Source organism: Balaenoptera borealis (genome assembly GCF_965194805.1).
Source record: "Balaenoptera borealis genome assembly, chromosome: 17".
Classification (NCBI taxonomy): Eukaryota; Metazoa; Chordata; class Mammalia; order Artiodactyla; family Balaenopteridae; genus Balaenoptera; species Balaenoptera borealis.
This window is the reverse complement of record NC_138876.1, coordinates 2,805,758-2,822,624: the sequence shown is the minus strand read 5'-3', so window position 1 is coordinate 2,822,624 and position 16,867 is coordinate 2,805,758. Positions and strand designations below refer to the sequence as shown.

The 16,867-nt window shown below is 45.9% G+C and overlaps 1 protein-coding gene across 9 annotated transcripts in view; it reads right to left on the bottom strand.

Moving 5' to 3' along the window:
• The window catches only part of PTK2 (protein tyrosine kinase 2), a 253,329-nt gene extending 236,797 nt beyond the window's left edge, over positions 1 to 16,532 (bottom strand). For 8 of the 9 annotated variants that reach the window (XM_082364635.1, XM_082364613.1, XM_082364615.1 and 5 more), the window contains exon 1: positions 16,343 to 16,478. The gene's annotated coding sequence lies outside the window, so the exon portion shown is untranslated. Of the gene's footprint in view, positions 1 to 16,342 lie in introns of all 9 variants that reach the window. The other variant, XM_082364623.1, reaches the window with a different exon arrangement.
• Positions 16,533 to 16,867: the final 335 nt, after the last annotated feature.

Genomic DNA, 16,867 nt, shown 5'->3' with positions numbered 1-16,867 from the left:
GAAAGATTCCTTAAACGAGACTCCAAAAAAACTAATCATAAAGAAAAAAACTGGGGCTTCCCTGGTGGCGCAGTGGTTAAGAATCCGCCTGCCAATGCAGGGGACACGGGTTCCAGCCCTGGTCCGGGAAGATCCCACATGCCGCGGAGCAGCTAAGCCCGTGCGCCACAACTACTGAGCCTGTGCGCTACAGCCTGCGTGCCACAACTACTGAGCCCACGTGGCACAACTACTGAAGCCCACGTGCATAGAGCTCGTGCTCTGCAACAAGAGAAGCCACCGCAGCGAGAAGCCGGCGCACCGCAATGAAAAGTAGCCCCCACTCGCCTCAACTAGAGAAAGCCTGCACGCAGCAACGAAGACCCAACACAGCCAAAAATAAATTAATTTTTTTTAAAAAAAGAAAAAGACTGATAAAGTCAACGATATTAAAATTAAGAACTTTAGTTCCAAGACACCTCAAAAGTAAAAAGACAAACCAGAAACTGGAAGAAAATATTCACAACTTATAATGACAAAGGATAGTAATCCACACATAGAAAGAACACCTACAAGTCAATAAGAAAAACATAAGAAGAAATTAGGTCAATGTTTTCACAGGTCCTTCACAGAAGAGAGAAAAGATATGACCAATATATTAAAAGAGTATCAACAAAGTTAGTAATAAGAGAAATTCAATTTAAAGCCACAAAAAGATATTATTATATAACCACCAGAATGGTAAAACTGAAAAAAAGACAAAATAAACTACTAGCAAGGACGCAGGGCACCCAGGAGTGGGATGTGAATTGGCAGGGGCACTCGAAAAGCAATCTGGCAGTAAGCAGTCAAGCTGAAGGCTGGCCAGCCCAGAACCGGCATCGCACTCCCACGTGGGCAGGCTGGACACATCCACACACGTGGGCAGCCAAAGACGTGTCAGCAGCGCTTGCAAGAGCAAGGCTGCAAACCACCCAAATGCCCATCAACTGGAGATCAGGTTACACAACAGTGAAAGTGAACGTACTGATCACTTACGGCACCTCCTACGGGTCTCAATCACAGTGCTGAGTGGGAAAAGGCAAGTCACATGTAGTGTGATTCCCTAATAGAAAGTTCAACACAGACGAAACTAACACAAAAATAAGAAATGATAAACGCAACATGCATTCAGTGACCGCTGTTTTAAATGCTGGGGATACAGTAGTGAACAGACATTTTGCCCTGAGATTTTCTGTCACAGCCAAGTGACAAAGAAAATAAAAGTGAGTAAAATACAAATGATATCAGGCCTCGAAGAAGGAGGCTGCAGCTAAGGGGGCAGAGGCGAGGATGGCTATGCAGGCTTCGCGACGTGGGAGGCGGGCTGCGGCGGGCAGCAGGCGGGCCTTCAGAGTCGGGATGCTCCAGTGCTGCAGCTGGGCCGTGGGTGCTAGGCTTGCGTTATTCTTCTCTACACCAGGGTGGCCCCATTGCTTGTTTTTGTACAGCCCGTGAGCTAAGAAAGGTTTTTACACTGCATATGATTAAAGAAATTATTAAAAGAATAATAACATTTTGTTGCATGTGAAATTACATGAAATTCAAATTTCAGGGTCCAGAAATAAGACTGTACTGGAACGCAGACTGCTCACTCCTTTACCACAGCTGCTTCTGTGCCAGAATGGCAGGGCTGAGTACTGGGGACAGAAGCTGTAGGTGGCCTGCAGAGCCCAAATGTGTCCTGTCTGGGCCAGTACGAGGAAGCTCACCTCTGCGGACTCGGGTACCTTCCTCTGGGAGATCAGAGCACTCTTGATCTACACCTTACACACATCTTACACATGTTCTTCTGTATCTCTTCAATGTTTAATAAAATCATTTTTGAAAAAGACTAATACACTAAGTGTATTTCTCTAATGAACCTTGTTCTATTAAAGCTTCATGCTGCTTCTCCAGCCTAATGACTAAGTTTTAAAAAAACAAGATGTGTACTGCTATCAGGAGCATTAAAGCAAGACAGCAAAGCAAAGCAAGCTACTGTTTATTTTGACTCAAGTACAAGAAAAACAGAAAGGGAGGGAGGGAGGGAAGGAAGGAGGGAGGAAGGAAGGAAGGAGGGAGGGAGGGAGGAAGAAAGGGAGGGAGGGAGAGAAGGAGGGAGGGAGGGAAGGAAGGGAGGGAGGGAGAAAGGAAAGGAGGGAGGGAGGGAAGGAGGGAAGGAGGGAGGGAGGGAAGGAGGGGAGGGAGGGAGGGAAGGAGGAACGGAGGAGGGAGGGAGGGAGAAAGGAGGGAGGGAGGGAAGGAAGGAGGGAGGGGGGAGGGAGGGAGGGGAGGGAAGGAGGGAGGGAAGGAGGAACAGAGGAGGGAGGGAGGGAGGAGGGAGGGAGGGAGGGAAGGAGGAACGGAGCAGGGAGGGAGGGAGGGAGGGAGGGAGGGAGGACTTTTCCACTCCAGTTTCGAAGGCTGTGGAGAGAACCACAGCCTGCTTAACACCCAGCTCGTTAGGACTATTAGATGCTTCTGTGCATCACTGACTTAAAAAAGCTGTACAGTTACACCTGATCCCTTCCAGTCTTCTGAAAGAAATGTGTCGTGAATTGTTATGTCACATTTTAGCAAGGGCCACAATATCTGGCCAACATTAGCATATATGTTCCCAAAGCAAGTGCCTTCACATCTTTTAAATATAAGCCAGTATCTCTGATTAGAGTTAATATTAATTAATGATGCCCATTAAAGGTGGTGATGAATACAGAGAGAGTTCATTACAACATTCTGTTTTTGCATAAGTCTGAAAATTTCCACAAAGTTTTAAAATAAAATTGAAGATTCATATTTTAACTTTAATTATTAAGTATAATACCCATGTAATAGAAACTCACACAATTCCCATTTATGCATGTTTCAAAATCCTTTGTATAAAATGGCTTTCCATCACCCTTACTACTGGCAACTTTAAAAAAAAATGCTTATTTAAAAATCTATGTGAGGGGCTTCCCTGGTGGCACAGTGGTTAAGAATCGTCCGCCAATGCAGGAGACACGGGTTCGAGCCCTGGTCCGGGAAGATCCCACATGCTGCAGAGCAAATAAGCCCGTGCGCCACAACTGCTGACTCTGCACTCTAGAGCCCGCGAGCCACAACTACTGAGCCCGCGTGCTACAACTACTGAAGCCCACGTGCTACAACTACTGAAACCCGCATGCTAACATTACTGAAGCCTGCGCGCCTAGAGCCTGTGCTCCGCAACGAGAAGCCACCGCAATGAGAAGCCCACACACCGCAACAAAGTAGCCCCCACTCACCACGACTAGAGAAAGCCCGTGCGCAGCAACGAAGACCCAACGCAGCCAAAAATAAATTAATTAATTAAAAAACAAAATCTATGTGAAGACCCAGCACTGCACCTTCTGACCCTAGCAGAAAGGAAGAGGCTGACAGCAACGAGCTGAGAAAGTCAAAGGACATTCACCCACAGGAAAACAAGCTGTATCAGCTGTGCCTCTACGTTCTCTGTGTATACAGCAGTAAGTGAAAGAAATACCCCCATTCTCTTTGAGCTGCAATATTACAAAATGGGCAATGATGCAGGGAAGAGTGAGAACTTTGAAAACTGGCAAACTTTTACTGTAAATGTTTACTTTTAATAGTTATTACCTTTTGTGAAACATCTCAAAAGGTCACGCACTAGTGAACACCTGAACCTTACATGCTGCGTATCACCTCGTTCTCTCACCAGCCTATGGTTCTATTATTTGGCCGATTTAAAGGACAAGGAAATGGAGTTAGAGAAGTTAACAAACTAGCCCAAGACCACAGAGTCAGAGTCTGACTCCAAGGCCATGCCCTTCACCACTGCACTGCCAGTGGTTATTCAACGTTCCAACTAAGTGAGGCAACGTCACCTTATGACCCATACTTTGAAAACCAGTACCTTGCTACTCCAAGTGGGGCCCAGGGACCACCAGCACGGCACCACCTGGGAGCCTGCTAGAAATGCAAGATCTGATGCCCCACCCTAGACAGAGTGAATTAGAACCTAAAACCTAACGAGATCCCTGGGTGATGTGTGTGCCTGTTCAAGTTTGAGAACCCCGGATACAGAGCACACACACGCTGGATTCTGAGGTAGTTTATCAGTTCAAATACATACCCTGGTACAGTTAAACTGAGCTTTCACCTCTTCTGCTTGCTCTCTGATCCCAAAATGAAGCAGAGGAGGGCTGGCAGGCGACTCCACAGGTGACCACGAAGAGGACTGACACGACCAGCCCACGTCGGTGGCCCCAACCTCTCCCCTCCCCACCCTCAGCCCCACTTACCACCCTGTCTTCCGGACAGAGCCCCTGCAGCCAGGCTGCACTTACTGAGCCAGCTGAACCCTCCTTCCCAGAGCAGCAGGCTACAGACAACGGCTAAGTCTGCATGCCCCCAGTTCCTTGAATCGCGCCCAGCATCCGGGGCACCCTGCAGCAGAAAGGGCAGCGGGGGCTGCTGCAGCACGTGCTCTTATCCTAATGCTCTGTGAGCTACAAAGAGAGCTTCCGACACAGCCCCAGCACTAATAATCCTCTTACCAATTCACAGCGAATACTCAGTGAATGGATGGAATATCCTTTTGTGACATTTTCTTAAATCCGTGGTTTCTGCTACCTCTCTCGATGCTAGAATCCAACGTACGGTGCAGTAAACCAATCTCTGCACGTTCCCACCAACATGTAGCTTTGCCTGTGCTTTCCTTCCACCTAGAGCACTCTCCTCCTCCCCCTCCCCACCAGGCTCCTTCTGCTGACCCCTGGGGATGGGGTGGCAGCGTCCTGCAGCCCCCCGCAGCTCTGCCCAGCACCTGCTACACACGGCACTGCCGCTGCCCGGCCGCTGGACTACGACCCGCTCGGGGCAGGGACTCAGCTCAGCGCATGCTCAGCGTTCTCCCCACGCCCGTTCCATCCGCAGATCTGTGAGCGCCCCGCGGCCTGCCCTCCCCATCCGCACCCTGACAGCCACAGCCTGTGACCCACACCCACCTCATGGAGAGCCTTCCCCAGAAGCCTTAAGGGGCTCAGCCATGTTTGGCTGCAGGCAGATTCCAGAAAACGGCCAACCTTAAGCAGCAAGGGCAGCTCCGTTAGCGGTTCTCCGGGGCAGACCCGCCGCCGCGAGGCCCCGCAGAAGCTCTCCCCGCAGAGGCTCTCGGTCCAGCCAGCGCTGCCCAGCAGAACTTCCTGCAACCGTGAAAACCTTCTCCCCATCTGCACTGTCCGAGGGGGAGCCGCTAGTCACATGTGGGTACTGAGCCCTAGAAATGGGGCTAGCCTGGCTGTTGGACAGAACTTTAAATCTGATTCCATTTTAATTTAAACGCGTGGCTAGCGGCTACTACAGGCAACGGCGGGTCCAGGTTTAGACTCCAGACACTGGAGTGAAATGAAAAAGAACTTTCCTTGGCTCCTTAACTGCAGGCTATGTTGTTCAGTCCAACCCTCGCCTGAAAAAGGCTTAAAAAGACAGATAAAATACTTTAAAAATCTTAAAAGCAACCAGAAAATGACAGGACAAGAAGGAAATACCAAAATTAAAGTGAAATCAGGAACCCAGAGAGAAACAAGCAGAGAAACCACCTCTGCACGGAAGTCATTTGCCAATTCTGAAATTTTCGACTTTCCTTTTCACAACAGTGCAGGGAAAGAGGGACAGGAATCAAAGCCAGGCCCCCCAAAGTGTCTAACCCTACCTCCCTAAGCAGGACCTCAAAAGCTACACAGCTCAGGATGAGAGTGAGCCAGAAGTGAATCAGCTCACCAAGAGAATGACAGCTCTGTGTGGTCCAGAAAACCTCAAACCTTGGACTTGGTTTAAGGTGGTCCCAGACTGGCTGAAGCAGAAACAAATGCTCTCTGGAGGGAGCTACCTTCATTCTAGGCCTCGAAAGTGTCCTCCAAGTAATGTGGACCCATATCCCACACCACAAACAAAAATTATCTCAAAATCAATCACAGACCTAAATGTAAAACCTAAAACTATAAATATTCTAGTGGGGGTGGGGGGGACGGAAACAGGAGAAAATCTTTGTGACCTAGGTTAGGCAACGATTTCTTAAATATGACACCAAAAAAACACAATCCATAAAACAACAAATTGATAAATGGGACATTATCAAAATTTATAACTTCTGCTCTTCAAGACACTGTTAAGAGAATGCAAAAAACAAGCCACAGCATGGGAGGAAAGCATTGAGAGTATCTCACAAAGGACCTGTACCCAGAATATATAAAGAATCCACCCGTAAGAAAAAGTTTTTTCATGGGCAAAAGATCTGAACACCAAATAAGATATACAGACGGCAAGTAGACATATAAAAAGATACTCAGTGTTATTAAAGCATTTGGGAAATGTAAGTTAAAACCACAATGAAATACCATGACACACCTATTAGAATGGCAAAAACTTAAAAGACTAACCATCGTGTTGCCCCGATGATACAGAGCAACTGGAACTCTCATACACTGCTGGTAGGAATGTAAAATGGTACAGCCACTTTAGAACACAGTTTGGCACTTTCTTAAAAAGCTACACAAATTCAAAAAGAGTCATGTACCACACTGTTCACTGCAGCACTATTTACAACATGTAAAGGACATGGAAGCAATCTAAGTGTCCATCGACAGACGAATGGATAAAGAAGATGTGGTACATATATAAAATGGAATATTATTCAGCCATAAAAAGAAACGAAATTGCGTTATTTGTAGTGAGGTGGATGGACCTAGAGTCTGTCATACAGAGTGAAGTAAGTCAGAAAGAGAAAAACAAATACCATATGCTAACACATATATATGGAATCTTAAAGAAAAAAAAAAAAGGTTCTGACGAACCTAGGAGCAGGACAGGAATAAAGATGCAGACGTAGAGAATGGACTTGAGGACAGGGGGAGGGGTAAGGGTAAGCTGGGACGAAGTGAGAGAGTAGCACTGACATATACACACTACCAAATGTAAAACAGATAGCTAGTGGGAAGCAGCTGCATAGCACGGGGAGACCAGCTCGGTGCTGTGTGTCCACCTAGAGAGGTGGGATAGGGAGGGGGGAAGAGAGACGCAAGAGGGAGGGGATATGGGGATATATGTATGCACAGAACTGATTCACTTTGTTATACAGCAGAAACTAACACAACATTGTAAAGCAATTATACTCCAATAAAGACGTTAAAAAAAAAAAAAAAAAAGCTATACAGACACCTACCATATGATCCAGCCATTACAATCCTAAACAACCATCCCCAGGAAAAATAGAAGCCTGGGTCCACAAAAAGACTCGTACAAAAATATTCATACACTTTATCTGTAATAACCCGAATCTAGAATCAATTCTCTACACATTGATCTATACATTTAATGTCATCCCAAACAACCACCAGAAGAATTTTTTGGGAAGTTGCCAAGTGATTCTAAAACATATACAGATTTGCAAAGGGTTGAGGATAGCCAAGGCACACTTGAAGGAGAACCAAGTGGGAAGAGGTCCACAAGGAGATAAGACTTATTATAAAGCTACAATACTGTAGGCAGCTTAGTACCAGAGGGATCAAATAGAGTCCAAAGCAGACACACACATATATATGGACCTTTCATTTACAACAAAAGTGTCACCACAGAGCACTGGGGGAAAGGAGCATTTATTCTTTTTAAGAAATGGTGTTGGGACAACTAAGATGTCCACATGTTAACGAAATTGGATCCCTCCTTCACACTACACACCAAAACCAACTCCAAGAGAATTATAAAGTTAAAGGGGAAAGGCAAAATCATAAAGCATTTAGAAAATAACAGGAATTAAGTTCATTATCTCAGCGTAGGGAAAGACACAAAAAGCACCAACTATAAAGGAAAAGACTGATAAACTACACTACATTAAACTTAAGAACTTCTCTTCATTCAAAAAAGAAAAAAAACAACCCACCAAGCTAGTGAAACTCCATGACAAAGTAGGAAGAGACAGTGGCAAAATATATAACCAACAAAGGACCTGTGTTCTGAATATACAGAAGTCTACAAATAAATTTCTTTAAAACAAATAGAAAAATATGGGCACTTCACAAACCAGTGAATACAAATGGCCAGTAAATGTATAAAAACATGTGCAACCTCATTATAACCAAGAAAAGGCTATTTAAAACCACAGGGTCGGGGGCAGCCCTGGTGGCGCAGTGGTTAAGAATCTGCCTGCCAATGCAGGGGACACAGGTTTGAGCCCTGGTCCGGGAAGATCCCACATGCCGCGGAGCAACTAAGCTCGTGAGCCACAACTACTGAGCCTGCACTCTAGAGCCCACGAGCCACAACTACTGAAGCCCGCGCGCCTAGAGCCCGTGCTCCACAACAAGAGAAGCCACCGCAATGAGGAGCCCGCGCACCGCAACGAAGTGTAGCCCCCGCTCACCACAACTAGAGATAGCTTGCGCGCGGCAACGAAGACCCAACACAGCCATAAATAAATAAACAAAATTTTTAAAAAATAAAGTAAAACCACAAGGTGGTAATAATACTACAGAAACGACCCCAAGGCGCTGGGAGGGGAGACTGACAGGGGAACAGAGACAGACAGGGATGAGCTGAAGCTGTAATCAGAGAGAAGGCTGCTCAGGGGATGCAGCCTGATTGGGGGGGGGGGGGGGCGGTCCCAGGAGAACCATCCACTGACATCCACTGAGAAGCTGCTCTGGGCCAGGCACACTCAAATGCACTTGCCCTCCGCATCCTCAGGTTCCGCATTCGAGGCTCAAAATATTGGGGAAAAATCCCAGAAAGTTCCAAATAGCAAAACTTGAACTTGCCACACTGGCAATTATTTACATAGCATTACACTGTGTTAGGTATTATAAGTAATCTAGAGACGATTTAAAGTATACAGGAGGGTGTGCATTTAAATGTATGTATGTAAATACTACGTCATTTTAGGTAAGAGACTTGAGCATCCAAGGAACTTGGTATCTGAGGAGGGTCCTGGAACCAATCCCCCAGGAATACTGGGCAGACAGCTATAAATTTAATGGGAGTCACATTAATGAGAACTTTAATTTCACTTGACCAATTTTAAGGAGAAAGAAATTGTTCCAAATAGCTCTTTCCACCAGCTCATTTCTATTATTTTTGCCTTCATGCAGCTGCACAGTTAACTGAAAGCTTGACCGTGGTTGGGGGGTGGGGGGGGGGGTGGAGAAAATTCACACGGAAAGAACCTTCTCACTGTTTTGAGATCACATTACACTTAATTCCCTCTGCCTTTGACAGTTCTTCTTCTCTACCTTCGTAACAACTTTCACACACTTAAAAGACCCCTTACCACAGAAGGCCCACAACAGCGTCATTCGCTTTAGTCTCTGTAATTCCAGGACCTCAGCAGGAGAGACTCTTCTTCAATCATCAATCACTGACTGACCATCTACTATGGCAGCATGAGGAAAAGATAATACAGAATCCTTGTCCCTCAGCGTATAATAGTCTATTTACCAACAGATGCATCTAATTCTGCACAAGGCACATCACCAATCCCATTTGGTACACTAACTTTTACTTAGCCGCCTTCTTAGGAAAAAAAGGAAAGGACAAAAGGCAAAACAAAATTCATTAAATTTAGATATGAATGTAATGCTAGGCATAGAATCAATTCACACAATGCTGCTTCATTAGTCACCCCAAGACTTGGCAATCACCTTGACTCTAGTATAAAGCTAGCCAATTTTTCAGCACCAAAACAAAACCACCAGGGAACGTGTGTCTTAAGCACTCACATGTACACACTCTCCTGTTATTTGCCAAAAGCCACAAGTCCAGGAGCCACACAAACTGCCACTTCAACATAAGAGTGTTCATTTAAAATCCACACCAAGATTCAAAATAATTAAGTGGTCTCAGCAGAAAACATTCAAAATCTCTACTAAATGAAAGGAGTTGTGAGGTCTTCTCAAGACTCTAAAAACCCTTAGAAACATATTTAAGAGTCCTGACATGAAGGCAACCTCATTAGCAAATCTAAGTGGTCAAAAAGAGACCATACACATACCTCTGCCATTTATGACTGATGTCTGCCTGCTACAACTGGCGTTTCTTTTAAAACACTCTAAAGCAGTGGTTCACAAACATTAGCATGCATCAAAAGCTCCTGACAGCAAGTTGAAACTGACCACTGGCCCCGCCCCCAGAGTCAGATTCAGTAGGTCAGAAGCCAGGCAGGAGCATTTGCACTTCTAACCTGTGGCTACTTTGAGAACCAATTCAACAACCTGAAGCTTCCTGGTCTCTGTGAGAGTGCCTGTTTCCCCACACCGTACAGCAAGACTAAGGGGGAACTCGCTGAGGAAGAACAAACTGCTCTTTTTTACCCAAATGTTGACTTTCCCCCAAGTAAAGGTAAGTGACCTGTCACAGCAAGGGAAAGCTGGCATGTTGTATATGTAATTGGCACGGCAGCAATACGAAAATGGGTTTTTTAAAATGGTTTCAGGGCATAATGGAAAACTCTTGTAAAGCAGCCAGTGAATCCAGCTGATTAGTAAAGAACACGTTAGAGCTTCTGGACCAGTAATGAAGGAGCTTTTACAAGTCCCGCTCATTTTGTGTCACCTTGAGCAATTTTCTATGTCTGCAGAACTCAGGATGAGTCCTAAAGAACACAAGATCAATTAATACAGGATCAGTTTCTAGAAAAAAAGAACAAAACTGTAAAGGGGCAGAGCAGTATTGTTTCCCTGGCCCAAGTCTGATGACAGCGGCAATCTAAAATAAAGCAGACAAAGGTGAAAACACGATAATCCAATTCTTCCCTGGTATCAAGTCCCATGTGGTTTTAAAGTGAGGTCCTTTACCAAGGCAAACAAAACAGCAGACAGCTAACTGATGTAATAGCTGTTGTCCAATAATTAATAAGCCTGGGTTCTTCTACTCAATAAATATTGTGTCAGGTACTGAAGATGGAAAAGTGTGTAAAACAAAGTTTCTGCCCTCGTGGTGCTTAAATTCTCATGAGAAGACACACAAGCCACTAAAAATATGTAATGTGTAAAATCATTTAAGGTCTTCCTTTAGGCCAGTAAAGACAAATGCATGGTGCTTTGGTCACCAGTAGACATGACGAGCACCTTCGACTACTTTCAATACAGAATATGGGGGCAGAAGGGAGAGCCTAGGCACACACAGCCCACAGACACGACTGTTTAGGTTCTTCTAAGCCTTGGTTTTGGTTCACTGGCCCCAAATAAAGGAGCAGAGTATATGCCGACTCTTAAAAGGAGAATGGGGCTTCCCTGGTGGCACAGTGGTTAAGAATCCGCCTGCCAATGCAGGAGACACAGGTTCGAGCTCTGGTCCAGTAAGATCCCACATGCCACGGAGCAACTAAGTCTGTGCACCACAACTATTGAGCCTGCGTGCCACAACTACTGAACCCCATGTGCCTAGAGCCCGTGCTCCACAACAAGAGAAGCCACAGCAATAAGCCCGCGCACCACAGTGAAGAGTAGCCCCCGCTTACCGCAACTAGAGAAAAGCCCGCATGCAGCAACAAAGACCCAATGCAGCCAAAAATAAATTAATTAATTTTAAAAATATATTTTAAAAAAAGCAGAATGGAAAATTCTAAGTTGGTGAGAATGAGCACATTCACTTCAGAAACATTTATAGAGCAACAATGTATCAGAGGTTGTAAATATTAGGATTACTACAAGGGGCTTATACCTGTGTGAGAAATGTGCAATTTGTTTTTCCCTTACATACTCCTTGCTTCCCACAAAACTGTCTTCAAACATCAACCCCCCAAAAAAGTCATCAATGAAAAAACTGTAAATGTGGAGGTTATTAAAGCACATCTTGACAAATAAGAAGTATCAATCACTGCATCATGCATTATACACTTTACCTAATTCTAAATTAATTTCAAATAATTAAACAATTTTGGTATATTAACTAAAATGTTTACCTATACTATGTTGGCCAGGTCAGAACTTCATGATCTGAAAGTGTTAGATTCAAATAGAAAATACAATTATCTAAACTTTCCCAGACATGGTCATTACACTAGCATACTATTTATTCCTACTGCAGAAGACTGGATTAAGATTTTACAGACTGCTGCTTTTCCAGCCAGGGAGGCCGCAGGCAGGCTGTTAGGAGCTGGCACTGCAGAGTCCCTCGGGTCTGTCCAAGCCATCCACCACTGTGGGCTGAGGACCCGGGCGAGCTACTCTAACTCGATGCTTCCAGGGTTTCATCTACAAAAGGAGGATACAGACAGCAGTACAACTCAGTAGTTCTAGCGAGTAATAAAGGAGATAAAGCACTATGGCACCCAGCTCAGGCCTGGCACATGGTGTTTAACAAATGCAACTTACAGGATAGAGACTCTCCCACATTTAATTCATCTGTAAAAAGGTAATAACACCTACCAACAGCACAGGGCACCCACACAGGTACCCAGTAATGTTCTTCCCCTACCACTGGAAAATATTCAAATGTGTAACTTCAGTCATTCTTCTTGATGTGAGAAATGAGTTTATAGTAAATAGCAATGTACATAAATAAGATTTAGGTAGGATTATTTTAATTAAATGCTCAGTTTGTAAGGAAACACCTTCGTGTCCTTAAAAATAGGTAAACTTTGTGGTGATGCTACTCGTATTTTTCTCTGAGGCTTCCAACTGCTAAAGAGTGGGAATAGTGCCACTCGGGGAAACGTTTATTTCCTACTATGTCTATAAATCATTTCCTTACTATTTACGCAAATCAGACTATAATTAAGAGTTTTGCTAGAAATTCCATTTAAACTGAAAGTTTAACTATATATGTGTATCTGAATTTCATTTCCATCACAGAGCCTAGTAAAAAACAATACAACTGTTACAGATAGAAACAGAGGGGGTTCCTCTGCTGATTTACAATCAGAAACACATTTGTGCAGTTCTGAATGATAAGATTTAGCACAATTCCTAGAAATTAATGCCAGAAACTGGTACATATGAATTTCATTTCTCTTGCACTGGGTTGCCTTTTGGTAGTCATGAAATGAAGAAGAAAAAAGAACCCTGCCAAAATGTCAGTAGAGAGAAAAAGCAATAAAGGGCTCAAATAATCCACTACTAAACACTGTTTTACAGAAAAGAAGGAAAAAAACCATAACTTCTAAATGTATCTGGGTGAGCTAGAGAAACACAGGTGCACCCAAGGCAAGCTGGAGCTGCTCTCCATCCTTCTCCATTCCAAGGATCCTTCTAAAGGTTGATAAGCAACTTAACATTTGAATGCTTATTTGCATTCATAAACTTCTTGGAGTTTATTACTATTGACTCAAGTAAGGTCATTTACTCTGCCCAAATTTTTTAAGTTAACATTTTAAATACAGACATCAGTGAAAATTCTCAAAGATCCCCACAGTAATTTTTTCTAATTATTTAAGGGATTTCAGTAAGAGGAAACTAATGAAAATATGTTCTTAAACTAGAGCTTTACGGCAAAATAAAGTACTTCAGAAACTAAACTTTTCTGATTTACTAGCAAAGAAAAAAAAAAACTCATTTAAAAACTCAGTTCACAAATATGATAAAAATAACAGAACTTTTTACCAATGGCATTTTTGCAGATCTAGAACAACAACAACAAAAAAATCTAAAAATGTGTGGAAACGCAAAAGACCCCGAATAGCCAAAGAGATTTTGAGAAAGAAAAGGGGAGTTGGAGGAATCAGGCTCCCTGACTTTAGACTATACTATAAAGCTACAGTAATCAAAAGTAACAGAACTTTTAATGCCACTGAAATTTAAAACCAGATTTATTCTATCTAAAAATGTCTAAACTGAAAATGTTTAATTTAAAAAATTAAAGATTTACATACTGTATTAACAATTTGAATTGCATCTTTTGTTACCCTTAAGACAATTTTTAATTATTTTTCTCAAAATTAAGACACATTAAAATATAGGAAAAAAAGGTTTCCATAAAACCTTTAGAGATATGAACTAAGATTCCACCTCACTATAACTCAAAATAACATGCAAAGATAGTAATTTTCAAAATTATCTTTTGCTACACATAACACTTTATAACACCGTAGACTATATACGTATATACAAAATATAACAATAATTTCTTCTGAGGGAGCTCATCAGTATTTTTTCTTAAAGGAAACGCTTTAACGATACACTTTTGTTATTTAGACAATTTCTCCAACTTTCTAGTAAGAGAAGTTATCTAGCTCAAGAACCCAGCTTTTAGAATTGGAACATTAATTTCTGTACTTTCCAACAAAGGGCATGGAGTGTTACAGAGAAGAGTTTAGCTAAAAACGTTTTAATGATCCTTACTGCCATCACTAACTCCCGCTTTCCCCAGACACTTGGCGACCGCTGCACTAGTGGATCTAACACTTACTACTCACTTTCCGTGACAGACAGCCTCAGACGGTCTCCTGTAGGAGTCCCAGCATTCTTTGCCCCACATCATAAATACTAGGTTTTGGATTCAATGTCTTTATTTAGCCAAGCACTTGCTTCTCAATGCATCACCTCTGAATGATGTATAGTCCTTCTATTCAGTCCTTTCATGAAGCCTTATGGGGCCGCGTTTACAAGGGAACATGTGTTTTAAACAATATTTTCCAGTGCTCATTATTAAACTGGATTATTTAAAATGACCTGAAAGAAATTCTTCAGAGGAGAATCTATAATATTTGATCTTGCTGTTTCAGCAGCAGTTAGTACACAAGTGTTCAGAAGAGACTAATGGTAAGTTCAACTAGTTTTTCCCCTCCGACAGTAGCCAAAAATATAAAACAATATACTCATAAAGATACTAAGACATACTGTCTTTATGAGTTGAAAGTTGAAACACAAACTTCCTTTAAAAGTTTCATGTGTTTAAATACTACAGGGTTTTAAACATTAACTCAATAGTACAACTGGACCAAAATATTATCTACACTGTACCTCAACAAAGTACGCTGAATGCTAATTTACTGTGAATCTTTAATCACTTCATCCACATACTTTCCTCCCACTTTTCAGAGGTTGTCAAAGACAGGACAACTAACCTGAGGGTTTGGCTGTGTCATTTCAATGAAGAGACTATTTTCATTACCCGTTTTACAAATAAAGTATTCAAGGTGAGGCTCTGGTATTGCATTTCGAACAGTAATGGCCTGTTTTTCCAACCACGAAGATGTTTACATCCTAAGTATGAATCCCAATGATGGTCGTCTTAAGTTCAGACCCCCAAACTCTTATATCGCCTTCAACTTGACCGTATTTCAACCAGTTCCCATGAATACCACAATATTACTATTCTCTTAGTCTCACTGCCAAAAACCCAGCTGCAGGCTAACTAAGCAAGAATAAGACACTGTTGAAATGGCAAAAACAAAAACCTTTACCCTTAGTGCATTAAGCTACAAAATCCGGCAATCAAAGAAAACCAAGTAACAGCGTACACACACACACACACACACACACACACACACACACACACACACACACACACACACACACACACACTCACTCACTCACTCCTTTGAGAAAGAATGGGGTGCCAGGAAAGGACCCAGAGTGCTTCCAGCTTGCTCGGCGGGCGCCGCGGAGTTGGGGGCTGGGGCGAGAAGAGGAGGAAACTTGGGAAGCGCAACGAATCCTGCCAGGTCTTCAGGGCTGCCGCCGAGAAAGCCTCCGGGCTGCACAAAACTTGAGCGCCGGCCGCGGGGGACGCAGCCGCCCCGCCGCCCCGCACACGGGCTCGAGGCCCACCCTTCCCTGCCCCGCGGGCCGGCCGATCCCCCGGCGGCCCCGCGGATTCCCTCTTCCCCCTCCCTCCTCTCTCTCCCCTTTTGTTTTGGAGGCACTCGGCCCGCCCCGGCAGAGGCCGGGCGGCCTCCCCGAGGCCCCGGGCCTCCAGACCTTCGGACTCTCCGAGCCACGAATCCCCCGGCCTCCCCATCTTCCCTGAGCTCCCCGGCCTCCCAGCGTCCCCCGAGACCCCAGCCTCCCTGAGTCCCCGGCCTCCTCGCATCCCCCAAGGCCCCCTGCTTCCCGGAGCCCCCGGCCTCCCCACATCCCCCGGCCTCGAGACCCTCAGACTCTCCCAGCCCCGAACCCCTCGGCCTCCAAGCGCCCCCCGCCCCCAAGCCGCCGGCCTCCTCGGGCCCCCGGCCTCCCCACGTCCCCGGCCTCCCGGGGCCGCGGCCGGCGCGGGAGGGGCCGGTCCCCGCCGCATCCGCCGCCGGGACTGGCCGGTCCGGCCCCGCTCGGCCCTCCACCCTCGGGCCGCGGCCCTGCCAACAACCAGCTCCGGGAGTCGGCCCGCCCGCCTGCCCGCGCCCCGGCCCCGGCCCCGGCCCCGCACTCACTCGGACCGCGCTGGCGCCGGGAGGCGAAGGCAGACGACGACCGGGCGGCGCCGCGGCTGATGGGCCGCGCTCCCTCCCACGCCTCACGCCGCGGGCGCACAGCAGTCCCGGCCCGGCGGCGGCGGCGGGCTCGCGCCCTCGGGGCCGTGCTGCGTCGGCGCGGGCCGCGCGTGCGCGGCGGCCTCCTGAGGCGCGCGCCTCCCTCCGCTGCGCGCGCCCGGCCGCGTCCCCGTTCCGAGCTTCCGCCTCCCGGGAACACCGGGCATGCGCGCCGCGCACCGCGGCCCGCGCATGCCCACCACGCCGCCAGGCTCTGCTCCCGGGATCGTACCCGGGACGTCAGGCCCGGGCTGCGGGCGGACGGAGGGGGTCAGCGCGGGGGCGTGGCTGCGGCCCCGAGCGGCGGCCTCGGGGAAGCTCTGCCCGGGGGCGGGAGTGGCGCCCCGCCGAGCGGACGTCCCGGGGTTCCCTCCGGCCGCACTCTGGGCCGGCAGAGTTGGACGGACTACGGGGAAGCCCTCGCAC